The sequence below is a fragment of the Amblyomma maculatum genome, chromosome 7 (genome assembly GCF_055883805.1).
Source record: "Amblyomma maculatum isolate TAMU_Amacu chromosome 7, ASM5588380v1, whole genome shotgun sequence".
Taxonomy (NCBI): Eukaryota; Metazoa; Arthropoda; class Arachnida; order Ixodida; family Ixodidae; genus Amblyomma; species Amblyomma maculatum.
Window position 1 is genome coordinate 73,098,370 of NC_139350.1, and position 14,330 is coordinate 73,112,699.

The 14,330-nt window shown below is 44.3% G+C and overlaps 1 pseudogene; it reads left to right on the forward strand.

Moving 5' to 3' along the window:
* The first annotated feature begins 2,653 nt into the window (after nucleotides 1–2,653).
* On the forward strand, nucleotides 2,654–4,047 carry LOC146183633 (polyadenylate-binding protein-interacting protein 1-like; annotated as a pseudogene).
* Nucleotides 4,048–14,330: the final 10,283 nt, after the last annotated feature.

Here is a 14,330-nt window from a genome sequence, read left to right on the forward strand (position 1 = left end):
ATAAATAATTTAGAGCATTGCAGGAGATTCTAGAGCTCATTTTAGACATTCAGAATCTATTTTAATGATCTCTAGATGATGACTTGCAAGACGTCTTGCAGCTTAAAAAAGTGGGTGCATTAGTTGAGCTAGAAGGCAGCTACAAGAAGTACCAAGACATATAAAAACATCTTTCATATCTCGTCAAAGCATCTTTTAAATGTCTACCAGCTGTCTTGGGTGCCACTTCAGATGTCTATAAGGTGACTTGTTTATCTTGGGCAAGATGCCTTATAGCTATCTGCTAGACTGACTTACGTTTAGTAAGTTATTTGTCTTCCAGATTTCTAGGAGATATCTTGCAAGACGTCTTGTAGCCTAAAAAAGTGGGTGCATTAGCTGAGCTACAAGATCACTACAAGAAATATCAAGACATCTGGCAATGTCTTGCATATCTTGTCGAGACATATTATATACGTTTAGTAGCCATCTCAGAGGTCTACTGAGACATCTATCGGGCATCTTGCTTGTCTTGGCAAGACAGTTTATAGCCGTCTCATAGATGGGTTGGTGTTTACTGGGCTGTGTGTTGTAGAGAGCTCGCAGTCTTCCTGCCCAGCGGGATGTTTTCTTTTTTTTTGTTTTTTTTAATGACTTCGTAATTATAGTTTCCAGCTGTAATGGCGCTCGTTTTTGGGAAGACTAGCCTGAAGAAGTACGACATCGAGAGCGAAGCACATTGCAGGAGTGCACGCTCTTGCCACGCGTTCACGGCTCTCCGCAAAGAGAAAACCTCCTTTGAGACTTACAGCTCGATTTACTGCTGTGTTTATGGGTGCCTTAATAGTTATCAAAGAACCGCCGGGAAGCAACCGAAAATCAAAGTGTTTTCGGTTTCCGTGGAAATCATATGAGAGCGATGCGACTCATCGTTAACAGTGGTCCCCGACCTTGCAGATGCAACTGGCCTCGGTGATATTGCGTGGGTTAATTTGCCAAAAACTACATTAAGAAAAAAAAACGAATTACACATGTGGTGAAGAGATGCCGAAAGGGCTGAATAAAACTAACCTCCAAGCTGACGTCGTAGAAGGCGCGCATTTTCCGAAGATATCCGAGGGCCCCTCTGCACTGTGAAGTTCCTCGCGCACTCCATACACGTGCTGGCTTCGTACAGTTTCTGACCGCGCACCAAGCAGTTATTCTTAAAATATGTCTCAACATTCTAGGATCGCCACCTCAGAACAGCACGCGCTGCGGAGCTTACTCATCTATGCCTGTTTTTCTGCGCACTGCACCGTCAAAAGTCACCTCTCGTTTCAACGCACCGAGTAGAAAATAAAAATTACGGCAGAACTGCCAAGTGGCGAAAAAGCACGTGCACACATGGCCCGGCGCCTTAGGGCACATCTCCAGATACAACCTGGGCTCGTCCTGTCCTGCGAAAGAGCTTGCTTTTTTTTTCTTTTTTTTTTTTGAAGAGCGATTGCATTGACTGACGGTGCCCAGCTTTACTCGGCTCTCGGTTCGGGGGAGTCCAACATATATGCCGTCTACACATGCACTGCCACCGATCGAGGGGAAAAGCCAGTGGTGCGCATTGCACACTGGCTTAGTTTTTGTTTTATTGATCTACTTACTTTCAAACTGCCAAATTGCGCGGATTTCAAATTCGTACTTCAAAAAGAAAAAAAAATGAAGAGCCGCCGGCAGAAGCGATCGCGCGCCGAAGATGCGCTGCGCCCCAAGCGCCGGCGGCCTCTACCAGACGACATAAATGAGTAGCGGCTTTCTTTGCTTTGATTTTGATTTATTTTTCAACACAAACACATGTTACACATGTCTCTTACGTGCGCATGTGGCACGAGGCAGGAAATGGCCGAAGAAAGCTTCGTTCTAACAAGTTTGCTGTCGAGAAGCGTAGACTTCGCGTTCACTCCGCCGCCTCCGACGAGCAGACGTACCACATACGGGAGCGCCGGCGGGAGGTGGCGCCACTTGTTCCGGAGCAGTGGCGCCTCCATACCAGCGCACTAGGCCGTAGAAACGGCTATAGTGAACTAGAGTACTATAGAAACGGCGACGAGAAACGGCAGACATTTTACAAACAAAACATAAAACAAGTTTTACGTCACGTCCGGCAAGTTATTTCTCCTCACTTCTTTCAGCTGGCGCATGCGCAGAAGCGACGGAGCGTTCCAATAAAGATGGTCTGGAACCATGACTCGACTTCTGCGGCACTTTTCAAAACTGTGCGTTTGAACCTAATCCTCGAACCTGCAGGGTAAATGCTGCTCAAACTACGAACTGCCACCAAATGTAGTTCAAAAGGTAGGCACGATGGAGGCATACGCTGACAACAGCACTGGAAGCCCACCTGTACCTGGTACCAGCGGTACGAGTAGTCAGTCGTTTGTAGATGAAGCAGACATCTTTCTGTAATTGTGCCTGCAGTCAGGCAGGACGTCCTCAGCAGTGTCTAGTCAGTACTTTCCATTTCGCAAACTTAAAAAAAAAGCATAGTTTTTAGAACTTTAATATATTCAATGGTGTTTAGTAGGAAAAAAAAGTGCGTTCTTTCTTTTTACATTAGTTATACTTGTTTAAAAACTGAATAAAATATACAAAAATGAACTTTTTGGCACATAAATACATTTAGCGGTTTTTAGCGGGTTTTGAGAGTTCTTGTTGCAGGATTTCTATTTTTAAGTTGGCAACACTGATCGGCAGTGCTACATTTTGTTCCATTTTGGAATCCAGTGCTAGAAGGAAATTGTGCCTGTCCGCCTAGCTTAGAGACTGTGCTTAGCATGGATTCAAGTGGGAACGCTTACACGCGAACGACAGCCAGCGGCGTCGCTACTGGACCAGCGGTCACACCGCTGAGGCAAACTCGAAACGCCGAACAAGCGTCGGACAAGCACTGCCCTGACGGTGCGACTTCTCAACACGACAAGCTGTCAGGGAAAAGCATGCCATCCTTCGTGCTCAAGAGTACCCTGTCTCCTGATGCGCCAGTGTTTGTTCCGAGGCACTTCCGAGTCCCTCTGCCACAGGAAGTTGCCAAGCCGTGCCCACTTTCACCTCAGTCACAGGATGCCAACCAGTATGCAATGCTGGGGCTCATGAGCTTCATTGAGGACGTAACGCTGTGTCCTGCGGAGTTTGACTCCAAAATTGAGGATTTGACCAGCACACTGAATGGAATTACGGATGCAAGTGGCCTGTGTCAAGTTGTTGACACCATTTTCGAGCAAGGCTTGAAGGAAGCCAACTTTAGGTATAGCGGGGCACGCTTGTGCAACCACTTGGCAAGCAACCTTCATATTCGTGGCGTGGAGGATTTCGCAAACCTGCTCCTGGACCGGTGCCACAAAGAGACGTCAAGCAGAATGACTTGGGGTCCGATAACTTAATTGATGATGCCTACCTACGTGGGCTACTCCTCTTTATTGCCGAGCTCTTCTCGCAGATGACGTTCTTGCGAGAAGACAACTCGTACAAGGTGAAGCACCTGGCAGCCTTCATTCCCAACATGATGCACGCTCTGCTGCAGTCCCTCACCAAGGAAAATATCAAGAGTACCATCCAGGTACTGAAGCTCATTGGTGCCTACCTGGAGAACTATGAGAAAGTTGGGTCGGCTTCAGCCGACAGTAGCGCCCTCGACAGCGTGTTTCAAAAGCTCCGTGAGATCTCTCTAAAGAAGGCCGTCGACCCGACCGCGGCGTTGATGGTCCGGAATGTCATTGAGCTCCGCGAGGTGAACTGGGGCCGCTCTTCGTCATCTTTGAGCTCCCCGTCGGCTGGCCCAGGCGAAGACAGCCTTCCCATTACGTGCGGCCCCGACTGTGTTCCAGTGTCCAATGAAGAGGAGAGGTTTTTCCATGAGCTTCTCCTCACAGAACAGATGGGGAACCTCAACGTGTCTGATGGAAGCAGATACTCCAACAACTGCTGCAATGACGACATGGATGATGAAATCGCGGCAGCCTATGAAGAATTCCTCAAGGAGTCGGGACAATGAAGCACTCTCCATGTCTGCAAGGGGCAAGGGGGCGGGGACCAGGGTGGCCTGGCCAAGAATTGCGAAGATGCGGAAAGTGTGGGGGATGACAGTGCCCGGTGTTTTCTTAAGTATTCATTTATTTCTTGTTCTCCTTATGTTTGAGTGAATTTGGAGTGGGGAACAGTGTGATGAAACTTTGCGCTTTCATATTTTTTAAGTAGGCCGGGTTGGGGCCTCTTTCAGTTACCTCAAGTTTGCTTTATTTCTTTCACTTTACTTTTTCTCTGTATCACCATGCATGGGTCACGTCACATGGTGTCATGACATGATTCAGGCCATCTGAATATAATTCAGAAGCAACCTTGTACATTATTGATGCACAAAGTGCGGATTTTTGGACGAGGACTAATAAAAACAAGCCATTTTGCAAAAAACAATTAAACAGGGAACTGTGGAATTACTAAAGGTATGAAGTTGTGCGAGAGATTTCGAAAGCGGTGATGGTTCCTAGTCTTAACATTTGCCAATGCAGTCCTGTGTATGAGAACAGAGGTCCGAGCACGGTTGGAAATTAGGCAGCGCGGGGTGGATAGGCTTGCTTTGGGAGCTCATGGGAATACGCCAAACCAGGGTGTGCAGAGTGACCTGGGATGGTTTTCTTTTGAGAGCAGGGAAGCTAGCATCAAGATAGCGTTTGAGCAACGATTGAGAGAAATGGGAGGAAAGCGGTGGGCTAGGAAAGTCTTCAGCTACCTCTACATGAGGAATGTTGACACAAGATGGAGAAGACGGGCAAGAAAATTGGCAAACAAATATTTGAACAGCAGTAGGGGGACCAGCCAGGAATTATCAATTAAGAAAAAGGTTGAAGAATCAGAGAGGGGTTTAAGATAATGGAGTAAAAATAGACTTTAAAAGGGTGGAAATAAACAAACGAAAGTTAGCTGATTGGTGGCTGAAAGCTAGGCAAGAATAGGTTCAAACTATATTATATAATGGCTAGGCAGCTTGTGACGCCGCCTCCCGATTCAAAGGGTTCAGCCTTATCCATCCATCCATACCAATACATGTGTTGCGCGCGCGCCAAACATTTGCAGGCGCGCTTTTCCATACGTAGTCCTTTTTTGATTTTCTGTTGGTTTGAAACACCTTCAAGACCAATAAAAATCGCGGAGGTTGCCTGCAAGCGGCTGCTCCACACGCGCGAGGAGCGTCTGCTAGCATGGCCTTCGGATCTCAGAGGCCATGCTGCTAGGTCTCGCGCGTGCTGCTGATGTGCGTCCCGGCTACAGCCAACACTGTACCCCGGCGGACGAAACGTGCTCCCGGTCCAGTACAAGTAGTGCCTTTCGTTAATCGTTTTTAGCTTTTCGTACATCATGTATGCTTGTGTTTGGCAAAAGCATGGCATCTCGCTGCTCATGGCGCTGCCTCGCACGAGAAGCGAATAACTGCTAGCACACTGAACACTGGGAAACCGACGAAAAGAGGCCTCTTTCCTTCCACAGAAACGACTGAGTGGAATCAGCCATTCAAAGAACACTCCTGTTTACACTGAAAGTGAGGCGTTGAAGTCTTGTGTGTTAGAGGGTCAGTATCATGCAAACCCTAGAAAGAAAAATAAAACTTGATGCTATGGAAATTATCGAATGAGGAGAAGATGTTGCTACGTGCCGCATAAATGTATGGCATGATATGAAGATTTTACGAGTTCACAACAAAGATGAAAGTGGTAAAAGAAATACTAAAATTCAGCTCTGCAAGCACATGATAAAGAATGCATCGGATGCTAAACTGTAGTTTATTTACTGGTATCAGCCTAAATACATTGCTGTTGGTTTATTTTCCACATCTTAGGCAAGACAGGAAAAAATGTTATAAAAGTACGAATAAACCAATAAACTTCGACTTTGCTGCCGCAGCCCCGTTCAATCATCGTACACTACTTATGCAAAATAGTCCAGCCGAGGCAGGAAAAAAAACAGTTGGCGGGGTGGTAGCAGCTAAAATGACCCCACCTTTGCCATTTGTGCTCCCCTCTCTTTTTGTTGGGTTCGTTTATTTTATTTGCTCGCTCTTTTCGCTAGACTTGCTCTCTTGTTTTCCTGAGTGACAAACTAACGTTGGCAGTCAGAAATAGCGGTCCTGTGTACTTCACCATGCCCGGCGTGTTCTGTAAGGCTGGAAACAGCGACATCGGTATCGGTGTCTCTTTGCAGCTACCTATTGGATCGGCAATTATCAAACGAAGTGCCTGATACGTCCGACGTACCCATTCGATTCTCGTAAAGATACGGCGGACGTCGATATACAGGCTCATGGCTATATGCACGTCGAACGCGTTTGTCACCGCGACTCCCGATGAGTATCTAAGAAGAGTTCATCCATTCTAACAGAGATCACGGATCACGCTCTTCACTCAGGATTGTGTACGGCAAGCATCGCTTGTCACGCATCTGCAGGCTATGCGACGTACTGCACCAGCTCCACCAGTTGGCATCGAGATACGCACATAGCAGCTTTCGTTTCGCGCTAAACTATCACCTCGATCCGCCTGTAATAAAAGCGAGCTATTCCTAGCATTTACGCTGCGTTAGGCCCTGCATCGACCTCCGAAGATCGAGCGCCGGCACAAAACACACACTTCGCCGTGCAGAACATTCGGCCATTTAAAGTATGTATATATGCTGTATGTGACATAAGTCATATGCTCGTTCCTCACATGCAAACAGAGGAAATAGAATGATCCTAGTTAAATCCTTCCTTTAGATTCTACCTCAGAGCTGTAGGTAGCAAAAGACACCCCGAATCTACTAGAAGCCTGCGCAGTTACAGCGGCGAGCTGCACGTCGACTCGTCGAGATGAAGACCCGCTTCACCGCAATACACGAGTGCACAACCGGAAAGCCAGCACGCGAATGATCCATTTCCCTACAAATAGCAATGGTTTTTGGTATTTAGAGGAAATCTAGGCAAGTACTCAGCCTGCATCTTTTTCTCGTCGTTCAATTTTGCGCACATGTAGTTTAAACGCCCGCATGCTCGAGGTTAGCGTGACCCGAACGAGCGCGGGAGATATGCATGCGTCGCCGGACTTCGGTACGCGGTAGAAAATGTGAGCTGCACATTTCGTTGCAGACGCTGATTCTTGGAATTGTGCAGAGAGTGTCATGCAAGCGATCGTTGCTACAACCACACATCCGTGTTCCTACGGCTGGCCTACCCTGATGCGCATAGCTCCACTGAAGAGAGGACGGATTTTCATAATATTGGGTGCAAAATCGATGGTATACCAGTTCTCAGTGGAAAATTCTGCCTTGACCATGCACAACTCATTTAGGTGTGGTCAGTAGCTAAAAGTTTGAACAGTTCGCCTTTCAAATCCGCGGTCAGCGCTGGTCCGGCGGAGCGATTTTCCACGCTACATCGCTGTCTTGCTAGAAAACCTACCTAGGCGGCGTTTGACATTCACCTTCATTTTGTGGGCCCCGTAAAGTAAAGCAACGCCTTCAGAAACGCACTGTTCAAAAATGTCTTCTTTTTAACACTTTCACTACAGGCTTTCCAACAAAGGTGAACGCTGATAAGACACTCGAGTACTCCAGTCGAAGCCAAACATCCGCGTGTCTTTAGAGATCTGTAGAATCGCCTTCACGGTTTTTAAATTTATGCTACCATTTAGAAAAGTTCCCTTTCTGATCGCTGGGACATTAGACCCACATGACAGCGCTGTCACGTAAATAAGGACCACACAAGACTGAAAGCTTATAAGCGTTGTGTTGGTTTTTATGATGCATACCCGACTAATGCGGCCATGCACCAAGAATAAGGTTTAATGTATTTATTTTGTGTGTAATGACTAGTGTTCTTTAGGATGTGGCTTGTTCAGGAACGTTGAGTCATTTTAGGAAACCAAAAATGCAGGGAATTCGGACTAGTGCAGTCTCTCCTAGGATCATGCTGGGATGGAAAAGGATGTTGCAAAATTGTACAAAATGTTCTCCTCCTTTTTTCTCGAGTCTGGCACAGATGTAAGTAAGACATGGTTTATTGTTAGTTCATATCCACACTCCTTGCATATTGGTTTGTCATCTTTCATAAGTATGGAGCTGTGTGTCATGTGTGCGTGTGTCTTTTGTGAAGATTACCTGAAATGTACTCCATGGTGTGTTTTTGATGACTGCATGATTTCCATTCCTCGATGACAGGTTTGACAAAGTTTAGTTTTTTGTTTATTTCAATGTTTCAAAAATCCTGCCATTTCACTCTCAATGTTCTTTGTACAAGCCTCTTGGTATCTTCATGCAGCATATTCACCCTCTGTAAATTAACGTTGTGGTAAGGTAACCTGGTTATTTCTTTTCATCACCTTTCAAGACAGCTGTCCCGCTTTCATAAAGTGTAGGGCTTCTGACGACAGGAACTCCTTGGAAGTCATAATGAGACCCATAATCATGAGCTATCTAAGGTATGCATATATATGCCCATCGCTCAGTGGAATGGTGCCAGCACGCTGTTAGAACCGGTCTTGTGGTAACAACAACCATTGTCTGAGATGGCCCTTTAATGGGCATTGGAGTGCCATGCAACTGCAGGTACTGACAGAACTCTTGATTATGCTATGTGATGATGCCGCCCTTGCATGCATATAGGTGTACATTTCAGAATCTGCAGTGCACCACTTGACCATTTGCCACCAATGTTTGTGCAAAAATGTCTTTTTCATGCATGTTAGCCATTATGATTAACAGACAGACCCTGTGCACAAGCCAAAAGTACCACGAGCCAACTGTCACGAGACCACACGACATGGCAGGAGCTGTTAACTCGAGCTTACAAAGTTATTTTTTTGAAATATGTTGCGGGATGTTTCAGCTTCAAGTAAGAAATCTTACTCCAAGGCCATGGAGGCATGTTTGTACAGCTTGGTTAATGCGAGGCTTACTGAGGTCTATGCCAGGTTGCCTATCACATAACAGGGCCGCCTACGACCATATGCTAATGAGTATGTGTGAGATAACAGAGACATGAACTAAGGAATTAGTGATTAAGTTTGTAGCAAAGGGCATGTAAATGAATGGGAATCCACTGTGGGATCTGCTGACAAGAGCCATTAATGCTGGTGCATCATACCCTTACAGGTGGAGATTAGGTGCCTCCCTAATTTTTTGTATGCTCAAGGCTTTTCATTTTCTTCATTCTTCCAGGTGAGGAAGATGTGAAAATGATAGCATCAAGAATGCCCGAGACCATCGTTAACAAGGATGCTGATCTGAACAGCTTAAAAAAATATTTCACAAAAGATGGGTGACTAGTAATGCTGGCAACAGTTGAAGCTAAGTGGAAAGGCATGAAATTGAAATGCAACAAATGCAGATATGTTGCGAGACAACCAGCCTGTGGTGTGCGACATCTGTCTCTGTTAGTTTCATCAAGTGATTGGCTAAAGCAGATGGGGCTTGTGGTTTTTTTTTTTTTTTTCGTGAGCAGTGCAGTCTAGTAGCATAGATGCAACCTTGCCCATTAACAATTGGAGTGCAGTAAGTGCATTGCTTTTTTTTTGTAACATGTTCATTGTTTCCATGCAAATATTATGAGAACTTTCTTCCAAGAGGATGTTACTGACATGTGAATATAATGTGTAATAAAACTCGTTTTTTTTTTTTTTGCTATGTACTTTTTCTTGTATACATTAGTTCTGTGAAGGAAATGTAATGGCATGCATTTTATTTCTTGACCCCATTGTGCTGGCTCGGTAGTTAAAGTGCTTGGCTGCTGAACCCATGGATGCAGATTTGATTCCAGCTACAGCAGAGGCATTTCAATAGAGGCAAAACAATAGGCTGTCATGCACTGTGCGGTGTCAGTGCATGTAAAAGAACCCCACTTGGTCGAAATTGTACAGGAGGCCTCAACTGTTGCCTCCCTCATAGTTGTTTTAGGATGCTAAACCACATATTATATATCACTCTGATTAAAATGCTATTCATGGTCAGTTAATCACACACAAAATGACCAAATTTTTCTGCAATGGACAGCAGCTGTTGTACAATTTTATTTTAGTCTTCATGAAGAATATCACACTGGCTCGACATGGCTGTCTGTAGACCCTTGATATGTCACAATCACACACCCAATTATGTACTTATCTATGGGCACCTGTGCATGCATGGAGGGGACCATTACTTTTCATTTGTCAACTGAAATGCATGATTCACATCATTCTTGTAATTCAACTGCCTGCTATTTGAACTGTCTAGGAGTGATGCGAGTTTCAAAAGACTGCAATTAGCAAATTAATCCAAGCGGGAAACCATGCCAATAACTGCTTTGGTTTCATCTTCAACAACTGTTTGAGAACTACAATTAGCCAAATGTTGCGCAACATAGATGAGAGGTTCCAAAATCTAAGAAACAACACATCCTACATGTGGCATGTCCTAAAGTGACATATGTAGCTATGAAGAATACTGCAGTGGAGAGCTCTAGATAAATTGACTCCCTGGACTTTCCACTTTGCGTTGACATCTCGCAGGAAACAAATGCGTTTGCATTTAGCCTCCACCAAAGTGAGGCTGTTATCACTGGGATTAAATATCACGACCTTGGGGTAAGCAGCTGTACCTGTCGCTGAGATGTCGCAGTGTGTAACCTTTCCAGCATTACAGCTGTCACATGCATGGCAGATATTCATGTTCAGCTTTGGACAGAGAAGTTTAAAAGTGCACCATTTGAGTTTGTCTAGCATCACAAAGCAAAAGAAATTAAGGGAAAAACTAAAAAAAAAGAACATAATACATTGAAAAAGCACTAGTTATTAACACATAAACCATATTCGTTCCTTTATTAATGATAAAGTGGCCTTCAACAATAATACAAAGCTTGAACATTTAGGAAGATGCTATGTCAGGCAGCTGATATTTCCCAGAAGCCTGAACCATTTCACCTGTAGTAATGCGTACCTCGACAGTGTGGGCTGGGCACTTATTTTTCTATCTAGTCCAACATGCAAAAACTGTATTATGTGCATTCCCAACAACTTCGTGCAAGGCCAGGTTAAAGTATTGCTTTTTTTTTTTTTTGAACCTTCAAAACGCACTAATGTAAACAATAGGCGTGTACTTTGTAGAAACACCAGATTTTCCGAGTTTTGAGCTCTGTAATCCATACGAGATGCAGCTCATGCTGCAAAACACACTTATCATCAATCGGTAGTGAACGGCTGCGTAGTCATGCATTGGAGATCTGCAGGAGTAAACATTAAGTAACGTCACCACGGTTTACTTACAAAAGTGGCCAATGGTGGCTTAGCTGTATTTTAGTTTCCATACTTTTGTAATCTATAAAACTTCTACCATAGAAAAAGCCTGTGTTTCATTATTAGAACACAGTATTCATTGGTATAGACCAAGTTCATTTTGCCCTCACTATTCCCTTAAGTTGTTCTCATTTAGATGTGGATAGATCAAGAAAGCTGTGCATACAGTACAGGCAGATGATAAGGGAGGAGGGGAAGAAACCGTATTGACATTCATGGTGAGCTTTATCATATTGATCGTATTTATATGCTGTGAGCAAGAACGTTCTGATGCATTCTAGCAATGCGAGGAGGAGAAAGCTGTCTTATTGAAAGGTCAGGACACTGATTGTGGGAAGGTGTTGCTGAGAGGTTTGCGATGAGCAGAGCCTGTTTAATTCATCAGCAAGCCTCACTGCACCATAATTACGATATGACATGAACGGCCAACACTGTTAAGTTGCGCTGACATATTCATGTGTTGTATGCATGCCCAGTGTAGGTCATTTTTGGTTGCTGAGTGAGCATACACATATTTTTGATGTGATACCCAAAATGCGAGCTTTTTCTTTCCTTCTTTCGTGCAGACGTCCGTGCTTAGGCTACACGACCACCTCTCTTGCATATACTCCGGTCGACAGCTGGCAGAGATGCCCGTTTAGGTAACTTTTGGGTCGCCGAACATCGGACCTTCACATTCGGATGAATCCACCGTCAACTGGTTACAGGAGAATGATTCTCTCCTTGCGCCTCCAGGAGAGAAACCTAGCACATCTAATCTGACCCCTTTCCTGGCACCTACACGCCCTTTTTTTTTTTTGTTGACCAAAGGTGTTGCCGTATATATGAAATAAATAATTGAAGCAACAAATAAATCTCGGCAATCTGCAAAATATGCTTGCACATTTAATGCTATTACATTTTACCTAGCGACCGCATTTCGTGACATTCTGTGAATTGCAATGCATGTCTGCTAATTATTGCGATTGCTGTATGTGCTGTACCAGTGTACCCGGGCAGCTGTTTTCCCTCTTTGTGGTGAAGTTCCCAGTCTTCTCTTGGAGCAAAGATTGTGTTACCTCAGAATATTTTCTCACATGCATCAGTGCATACTTTGCTTGAATACTAAAGTGCACCCTTTTAAAGGGACACTGAGGAGAACCCCATTCAGTCATTGGTCTCGGTAAATATTTGATTATTTCTCTCGTTATGGCTGTGTTGTCTGGCAGCAATTGTGGCATATAATATTTATTGGTGAGAAAATTTAAATTGAAGCCTTCCCATGAGTCAATTCATGATGACCTTGCTGAAAAGGACGTGTCACTGCCACATAAGAGTGGCTCATGACACAATATATCTTGCAGTAATCTGCACCAAAACTTCTGTGTGGAAGCATGCATTTTACTTGCAAAATTAGCCGGTAATGGCAGCATCTTTGTTCTGTTTCTTGGTCTTTCCATCCTTTTAAAACTTCTGCTTTCATTTTAAGTGGTCTCTTTAATGGTTTGTGGGGTTTAACGTCCCAAAGCGACTCGTGTGGTCTCTTTATTAGAACACTGTATCTTAGCGATACAGGAAAACTGCTTTCCATCTTCCTTAGTGTCCCTTCAAAGGAATCCGACAATAAAACAATTCACAATAAGTATTTCAATATGAATTGCAATTTGCCTGCTTTGGACCTGTTCTTACTAGGAGCTTGTTTTACTTCACAAAAGGAGCTTTGTTTAACAATATAAGTACAGTGTAAATTTCACTGGATGACTAATTAACCATATTAACAACTCCCTCTTGTGTAAACTCACTGAACACCTCAAATGTGTTTCGTCAGCACTTCATTACCTCTGCGCTGCCATGAATGGCAGCTATGGCATGTGGTTTTTATGGTAGGCAACCACCTTGGCAGGAATGTTGCTTTGTGAGCTGCGTCGATTAGTGTCTGCCCAAGACTTGGACATCACTTAGGAATATGCACGGTCAGCAGTGGGACGGTGTACATTGGACATGTGTTGGCAGTCACTTTTTCAGAATTGCAGCGTTGGAACCAAGGACCATATGGCATTACCTTGGCCTGCATGCATGACAACACAACAAAAACAGGACATAACTCCACCTAACTGACAGGATTAAAATCTCCATGCAGGCCTTGTGCTCAACACATCACTAAAGGCAACAAGCACTGTTTGCCATGTCAGCCACAGCAATGGTTCTAGCAAAACTACTTTCACTGTGTAGTGTTTAATATTTTTAACACTGCAAATTTACGCAGTTTAGTTACTTTAGCAATGATTTATGTCCATATACCTTTTTTATTCCATAGCTGCAGTTGGCTATCATGACATATGGAGTACTTTGTGACCACCCGAGGGTATTGTATGTCGTGACATCGAGATGCATGCGTGTATTTTGACACTACACAACCAATATGCAGTTCGCAATAAATGTTCCGTCTTGCGCTGGCAAGCAGACTGCTTAAATCTTTGAAGATGCAACACATCATTAACATGATTGTGTGAAACAATATGAAGGGATATGAGTCCATATCTTTGCAGCTTTCACAGCTGGCCTGTTTTCCCTAAGGCAGAGGAAATAATTACTTGGCAAACTTTGTTTTTGGCGCATGCTGCAACTAGTCGCAAAGGCAATGACTGGACAAAGATGGAATCACGAAAGCAGCACTGTTTAGTTATTGTTTTGACACGTCTACATGCTTGTCTACAATGATAAGCACAACAGGGCAAGTAGAAATAACATCGATCGAATAGGATGCTGTGGGATGTTTTCTGGGAAAAAAAAAACTACAGGAATTCGACACAAGAACTGTCTAGAGCTAGAGCAGCTGGAAGAAAAATACTGTGCTAAAATACCAGGACTTTCACAGCTAGCGCTTCCAGCCTCCAACTTTAGGAGCAAAACTAGAGGCAGGACAGCGTCGGGAGATGTGGAGAGCATTTTTTCTTTGCGCGGGCGGTCTACCTCCCGGGACTCCTAAGTACAGAAGTTTACTTGAAAATATACCTGGGTTCCACGGTTGCATGACTAGTCCAG